General features: G+C 38.4%; 1 protein-coding gene across 1 annotated transcript in view; it reads right to left on the minus strand.

The window, feature by feature from the left end:
- The window catches only part of LOC116095729 (cytochrome P450 2J6-like), a 76,237-nt gene that overhangs the window by 1,099 nt on the left and 66,591 nt on the right, over window positions 1-8,547 (minus strand). The window lies entirely within an intron of this gene.

Here is an 8,547-nt window from a genome sequence, read left to right on the forward strand (position 1 = left end):
CAACAAGGACATAGTAGCAGGAACGATAGCCTGTGTCCTTCTCTGCAGGGTTAATGTATAAGAAACTTTACTGGTTTTCAATGACATTAAATATTTGAGAATTTTTTTTATAGATGCATGTTTCCATTATGTATCCATCTAATACAGGGTGTTGAGAAAGTAACATGAAAGCAGACTGAAGAAGTACATTATATACATATTACTATGATGCCAGTATCTTACATTACATCTATGTTTTTTACTATCATGTTTCATTTATCTCTGTTCTCACGCAGCTCCTGTTACCTGCCATGATTATGACTATCAACTTAGCACTATTCGAAGATTCTCCTGTAAGAGTCCACATATCATAAAAACAAAGTCAGGATTCAGGGTTAAGGACAACACCTATCAAAAACCCTCTCTGTGACTGTGCCTGAACCTGCCCTTGTCATGAAGCTAATCCTTCCTCATTTGGCAATAATGTGAAAGAGTCTCTTTGTCCTTGAGTATGGCTGGGCAGGTGGAGACTTGTGTTTCAGTATGGAGCATGTGACTGAAAGCTTAGCCTGAGTAATGAGTAATTTTGATTTTACTATGTTGGGTTGAGAAAGAATGGCTCTCATAGGCTCGTAAATATAAATGTGTAGTATCCATGGAGTGAAAGTGTTTGTTTTTCTAATTGATTTTTAATTTCATTGAACATGTTAATTTCAAAAAAAAGATTCTGATGTTTTCCCTTTCTTCATCTCCTCCTAGATCTTCTTCTTGTCCCCCATTCTAACTCTATGCATTCTTTCTATCTCTTTCTTTTTTAGATGTTTTCTTAATTTACAGTATCTCCTTTCCCAGGTTCCCCTCCAAAAATAAAAGGAAAATAAATAAAAGAAAATAAAAAACAAATACTAAAACAAACCCCTGTTCCATCCCCCCAACCCTACTGCTTACTTGCCCTGGCATTTCCCTACACTGGGGCATAGAACCTTCACAGGACCAAGGGCCTTTCCTCCCATTGATGACCAACTAGGCCATCTTGTCCTATACATGTGCTGCTGGAGCCATTAGTCCCACCATGTGTACTCTTTGGTTGGTGTTTTAGTCCCTGTGAACTCTGAGGGTACTAGTTAGTTCATATTGTTGTTTGTCCTAAGGGGCAACAAACCCATCAGCTCCTCCGGTCCTTTCTCTAGCTACTTCATTGGGGACCCTGTACTCAGTCCAATGGATGGCTGTGAGCCTCTACTTCTGTATTAGTCTGCTACTGTCAGAGCCTCTCAGGAGACAGCTATATCAGGCTTACTGGCATCCTGTCATCCAGCATTTGCTGGCATCCACAATAGTGTCTAGATAGGATGATTGAATATAGGAAGGATTCCCAGGTGGAGCAGTCTCTGAATTGTCCTTACTTTAGTTTCTGTTCCAAAGTTAGTCTCTATAACTCCTTCCATGGGTATTTTGTTACCCCTTTTAAGAAGGAATTAAGTATCCACAATTTGGACTTCCTTCTTCTTGAATTTCTTATGGTTTGTGGTTTGTACTTTATATATTCAGATCTTCTGGGCTAATATCCACTTATCAGAGAATGCATACCATGTGTGTTCTTTTGTGATTGGGTTACCTCACTCAGGATGATATTCTCCAGGTCCATCCCCTTCCCCAAGAATTTAATAAATTCATTGTTTTCAATAGCTGAGTAGTACTCCATTGTGTAGATGTACCACAACTTCTGTATCCATTCCTCTGTTGAGGGACATCTGGGTTGTTTGCAGTTTCTGGCTATTATAAATAAGGCTGCTATGAACATAGTGGAGCATGTGTCCTTCTTAGATGTTGGAGCATCTTCTGGGTATATGCCCAGGAGTAGTAGTAGTATGTCCAATTTCTGGAGGAACCTCCAAACTGATTTCCAGAGTGATTGTATCAGCTTGCAGTCCTATCAGCAATGGAGGAGTGTTCCTCTTTCTCCACAACCTCGCCAGCATCTGCTGTCACCTCAGATTTTTATCCTAGCCATTCTGACTGGTGTGAGGTGGAATCTCAGGGTTATTTTGATTTGCATTTCCCTGATGACTAAGGATGTTGAACATTTCTCTAGGTGATTCTCAGGCATTCAGTATTCGTCAGTTGAGAAATCTTTGTTTAGCTCTGTATCCCATTTTTTTAATAGTTCTCTGAACTCTAACTCTGAAGTCTAACTTCTTGAGTTCTTTGTATATATTGGATATTAGCCCCTCTATCAGATATAGGATTGGTAAAGATCTTTTCCCAGTTTGTTGGTTACCGTTTTGTCCTATTGACTGGCTTTTGCCTTACAGAAGCTTTGCAATTTTGAGTTTCTACTTTCAATTCTTGATCTTAGAGCATAAGCTATTGGTGTTCTGTTCAGGAAAATTTCCCCTGTGCCTATGTGCTCGAGGCTCTTCACCACTTTCTTTCCTATTAGTTTCAGTGTATCTGGTTTGATGTGGAGGTCCTTGATCCACTTGGACTTGAGCTTTGTACAAGGAGACTGGAATGGATTTATTTGCATTCTTCTACATGGTCACAGCCAGTTGAGCCATCACCATTTGTTGAAAATGCTATCTTTTTTCCACTCAATCGTTTTAGCTCTTTTGTCAGAGATCAAATGGCCATAGGTTTGTGGGTTCATTTCTGGGTTTTCAATTCTATTCCATTGATCTACCTGCCTGTCACTGTACCAATACCATGCAGTTTTTATCACAATTGCTCTGTAGTACAGCTTAAGGTCCCGGATGGTGATTCCACCAGAGGTTCCTTAATTGTTGAGAATAGTTTTCCCTCTCCAAGGTTTTTTGTTTCCAAGGTTTCCAGATGAATTTGCAAGTTGCTCTAAGTCTGTGAAGAATTAAGTTGGAATTTTGATGGGGATTGCATTGAATCTGTAGATTGCTTTTGGCAAGATGGCCATTTTTATTATGTTATTCCTGCCAATGTAGGAGCATGGGAGATCTTTCCATCTTCTAAGATCTTCTTCAATTTCCTTCTTCAGAGACTTGAATTTTTGTCAAACAGATCTTTTACTTGCTTAGTTAGAGTCACATCAAGGTGTTTTGTATTATTTTTGACTATTGTGAAGGGTATTGTTTCCCTAATTTCTTTCTCAGCATGTTTATCCTTTGTGTAGAAGAAGGCCACTGATTTACTTGAGTTAATTTTATATCTAGCTACTTTGCTGAAGTTGTTTATCAGACTTCACCAGGAGCTCTCTGGTGGAATTTTTGGGGTCACTTAAGTATACTATCATATCATCAGCAAATAGTGATAATTTGACTTCTTCCTTTCCAATTCCTATCCCTTTGATCTTCTTTTGTTGTCTAATTGCTCTGGCTAGGACTTCAAGTACAATATTGAATAGGTAGGGAGAAAGTGGGCAGCCTTTTCTAGTCCCTGATTTTATTGGGATTGCTTCAAGTTTCTCTCCATTTAGTTTGATGTTAGCTACTGGTTTGCTGTATATTCCTTTTACTGTGTTTAAGTCTTGAATTCCTGATCTTTCCAAGACTTTTATCATGAAGGGATGCTGGATTTTGTCAAATGATTTCTCAGCATCTAATAGATGATCATATCGTTTTTTCTTTGAATTTGTTTATATAGTGAATTGCATTGATGGATTTCCTAATATTGAACCATCCTTGCATCCCTGGGATGAAGCCTAGTTGATCATGATGATCGTTTTGATGTGTTCTAAGATTCAGTTTGCAAGAATTTTATTGAGCATTTTTGCATCGATATTCATTAGGGAAGTTGGTCTGAAGTTTTCTTTGTTTGTAATGTCTTTGTGTAGTTTAGGTATCAGAGTAATTGTGCCTTCATAGAACAAATTCTGTAGAGTACCTTCTGTTTCTATTTTGTAGAGTAGTTTGAGGCGTATTGTTATTAGGTCTTCTTAGAAGGTATAAGAAAACTCTGCACTAAACCCATCTGGCCCTGGGCTTTTTTTGGTTGGGAAATTATTAATGACTGTTTCTATTTCATTAGTCGATATGGGACTGCTTATATCATTGATTTGATCTTGATTTAACTTTGGTACCTGATATCTGTCAAGATAATTGTCCATTTTATCCATGTTTTTCAGTTTTGTTGGGTATAGGCTTTTGTAGTAGGCTCTCATGATTTTTTTGGATTTCCTCAGTGTCTGTTGTCATGTCTCCTTTTTCATTTCTGATCTTGTTAATTAGGATAATGTTTCTGTGCCCTCTAGTTAGTCGGGCTAAGGGTTTATCTATTTTGTTGATTTTCTCAAAGAACCATCTCCTGGTTTGGTTGATTTTTCTGTGTAGTCCTTTTTGTTTCTATTTGGTTGATTTCAACCTTGAGTTTGATTATGTCCTGCCTTTGACTCCTTTTGGGTGAATTTGCTTCTTTTTGTTCTAGAGCTTTCAGATATGCTGTCAAATTGCTGGTATATGCTCTCTCCTGTTTCTTTTTGGAGGCACTTAAAGGTATGAGTTTCCCTCTTAGGACTGCTTTCATTGTGTCCCATAATTTGGGGTATGTTGTGGCTTCATTTTCATTAAACTTTAGAAATCTTTAACTTCTTTCGTTGTTTCTTCCTTGACCAAGTTATCACTGAGTATAGTGTTGTTGAGCTTCCATGTGTATGTGGGCATTCTATTGTTTCTTGTGGAGCAACCTTAGTCCATGGTGATCTGATAGGATGCCAGGAATTATTTCAATCTTCTTGTATCTGTTGAGGCCTGATATGTGACCTATTATGTAGTCAGTTTTGGAGAAGGTACCATGAGGTGCTGAGAAGAAGTTATATCTGTTTGTTTTAGGATAAAAAGTTCTATAGATATCTGTTAAATCCATCTGTTTCATAACTTCTGTTAGTCTCACTGTGTCTTTGTTTAGTTTCTGTTTCCATGATATGTGCATTGCAGAGAGTGGGGTGTTGAAATCTCCCACTATTATTGTGTGTGGTGCAATGTGTGCTTCGAGCTTTAGTAAAGTTTCTTGTATGAAAGTAGATGCCCTTGCATTTGGAGTATAGAGGTTCAGAATTGAAAGTTCCTCTTGGTAGACCATACCTTTGATGAATATGACATGTCCCTCCTTATCTTTTTTGATCACTTTAGTTGAAAAAAAGTTGATTTTTTTTTTGATATTCAAATGGCTACTCCAGCTTTTTTCTTGGGACCATTGGCTTGGAGAATTGTTTTCCATCCTTTTATTCTGAGGTAGTGTCTGTCTTTCTCACTGAAATGGGTTTCCTGTATGCAACAAAATGTTGGGTCCTGTTACATACCTAGTCTGATTGTCTATGTCTTTTTATTGGGGAATTGAGTCCATTGATATTAATAGATATTAAGGAACTGTAATTGTTGTTTCCTTTTATTTTTGTTGTTAGAGTTGGAAATCTATTCATGTGGCTCTCTTCTTTTAATTTTGTTGGAAAATTACTTTTTTGCTTTTTCTAGGACGTAGTTTCACTCCTTGTGTTAAAGTTTTCCATTTATTACCCTTTGAAGGGCTGGATTTGTGGAAATATATTGTGTAAATTTGGTTTTGTCATGGAATATTTTGGTTTCTCCGTCTATGGTAATTGAGAGTTTTGCTGGGTATACTAGCCTGGGCTGGCATTTGTGTTCTCTTAAGGTCTGTAAGACATTAACCCAGGATCTTTGGGCTTTCATAGTCTCTGGTGAGAAGTCTGGTGTAATTTTGCCTTTATATGTCACTTGACCTTTTTCCCTCACTGCTTTTAATATTTTTTCTTTGTTTTGTGCACTTGGTGATTTGACTATTATGTGGCAGAAGAAATTTCTTGGGCTGGTGAGATGGCTCAGCGGGTAAGAGCACTGACTGCTCTTCTGAAGGTCATGAGTTCAAATCCCAGCAACCACATGGTGGCTCACAACCACCCATAATGAAATCTGACAATCTGACACCTTCTTCTGTGTACTCATTTATAATAATAAATAAATCTTAAAAAAAAAAAAAAAGGTCTTGTAAAAAAAAAAAAAAAAAAAAGAAATTTCTTTTCTGGTCCAGACTATTTGGAGTTCTATTGGCTTCTTGCATGTTCATGGGCATCTCTTTCTTTAGGTTTGGAAAGTTTCTTCTATAATTTTGTTGAAGATATTTACTGGCCCTTTAAGTTGGAGGTCTTCACTCTCTTCTATGCCTATTATCCTTAGGTTTGGTCTTCTCATTGTGTCCTGGACTTCCGGGATGTTTTGGATTAGGAGCTTATGGCATTTTGTGTTTTCTTTGACTGTTTTGTCAATGTTTTCTATGGTATATTCTGCACCTGAGATTCTCCTATCTCTTGTATTCTGTTGGTGATGCTTGCATCTATGGTTCCTGACTTCTTTCCTAGGATTTCTACATCCAGGTTGTCTCTCTGTGATTTCTTAACTTTTTCTACTTCAATTTTTAGTTTCTGTATGGTTTTGTTCAATTCCTTCACCTGTTTTGTTGTGCTTTCCTGTAATTCTTTAAGGGATTTTTGTGTTTCCTCTTTAAGGGCTTGAACCTGTTTATTTGTGTTCTCCTGTATTTCTTTAAGGGAGTTATTCATGCTCTTCTTAATTTCTTCTATCACCATCGTGAGATATGATTTTAGATCCATATCTTGCTTTTCTGGTATTTTGGGATATCCAGGACTTGCTGTGGTGGGAGTTCTAGGTTCTGATGAAGCCAAGTAGTCTTGATTTGTGTTGGAAAGATTCTTGTATTTGCCTTTCTCCATCTGTTGATCTCTGGTGTTAGATGTTCTTGCTGTCTCTGTCTGGAGTTCGTTCCTCCTGTGTGTCTGTAAGTCTGTGTCAGCACTTCTGGGATATCAGCTCTTCTCTAGTAAGACCTGTGTGCAGTGGGCTGTGGATCAGTTGTCCCTTCTGAGTCCTGGTGTCAGAACAAATCCTGGAGACAGACTCTCCACTTGCAGGGAAGGGGCAGAGAGGGCTGTGGATCTGCAGTACCTCCTAAGTGAAGAGGGAGGTAGAAAGGATCCTGCAATGACTTCCCTGCCACTTCTAAGACCTGTTTCTCCTGGCTGGTCCTGCCTTACAACGTCACCAGAGGGTCTTTCTATCTCTGCAGAGATGATGGATTGACACTGTTTTCATAGGCCCGTATATATGTTTAATGCCTTTTAGCATGTCCTCCTAAATATTTAGGCTTCACTTTCAGTAATCTACCTTTGATGGTTTTCTCCAGCTATTCTGTAGTCCAATTCCCAACAATGATCAGCAGCAGCTGTGAATAGAAGTTCAAGGATCTAGCAGTTGCTCAGTCCCACAAGGCAAGCAGGTGAAGCAGAGAGTTTTAAGAATTTGGAGATATGTACTTGTTGGAAGAGGTGTGTCATTGGAAGTAGGTTTTGAGCTTTCAAAAACTCCACCAGTGCTCCCTTCTCTGGGTGTGTGTCTCTCTCTGTCTCTGTCTCTGATTCAGATTCTTTGTCTCTCTCTGTCTGTCTTACTTTGTCTCTGTCTGTCTGTCTGTCTCTGTCTGTCTCTGTTTACCTTCCTCTCACTATGTCTATGGATCAGGGTGTAAAGTTCTCAGATAATCCTACAGCACAATAGCTATCTACTTCTTGCGATAATGATCATGAACTAATCTCATGAATCTGGAACCAAGTCACCAATTAAATGATTTCTCTTATAAAAATTTCCTTGGTCATGGCATCCACTCACAGCAATAAAACAGTAGACAATTCAGTTTCTGGCTTGACTGTGGCACTGTTGGGAAGTGGTAGGAAGTTAAATGGGTATATGCTAAATGTAGGTCATTTGAGTCATGTCACAAATGGGATAGCAGCAAATGAGTAACGTCCTTTCCTTTCTTTCAGGCAGTGATGTGGTAACTTCAGTCTTCAGCCTAACACTTCTAAGACAATGTTGTGTGTCACTTTAGCCTCAGACCTATTGGCCAAATGACCACAGGCTGAAATCTTCCAAATCATGAACCAATCAAAAATTCCTCCTAAGAAGTTGTTCATCTCAGACCTGGTTTTAGTGAGGGAAGTCCAAAAACCACAGCCTGGGATAAAGGATACTAGATAAATTTCCCATTCACAGAATCCCCAGAAACAACTGTGAGCCTGTGTGTGCTGCTATTATGACTTTACACCTGGTACGGCTAGATGAACAATTAAAATGACTATCCATGAATCCTCTGTGAGAAAAAGATTTTTCAATATGAAGAGACTGGATGTATGCAGGCTTCACTTGGCCTAGAAGATCAACTTCCTGTGAAAGCTATGGGTATATTCTGAATGACCTTTCACTACAGTCTGAGTAAACAACACATAGATAACTTAAGAGGAAGGCAAAATTAATCATATTCTAGACTTTAAAGATCTGATTCAATAACTGAGCATAATTGTAATAAATGAAGTGGATGACATTTTGAGCTGTAACTCAAATCTGTTTAAGTGTTTTATGAACAGGACCACAGGAGAGATGTCCTGTATTCTGCCATCTTTCCTATTATAATGAATTGTGAATGATGAATAAAGGTACCTCAGAAGCACAGGGGAAAGCAAAGAGAACAGAAGTAGTTTCATGTAGGCACTCAGGGGATGCCCATATTTCC

The sequence above is a fragment of the Mastomys coucha genome, unplaced genomic scaffold (genome assembly GCF_008632895.1).
Source record: "Mastomys coucha isolate ucsf_1 unplaced genomic scaffold, UCSF_Mcou_1 pScaffold18, whole genome shotgun sequence".
Taxonomy (NCBI): Eukaryota; Metazoa; Chordata; class Mammalia; order Rodentia; family Muridae; genus Mastomys; species Mastomys coucha.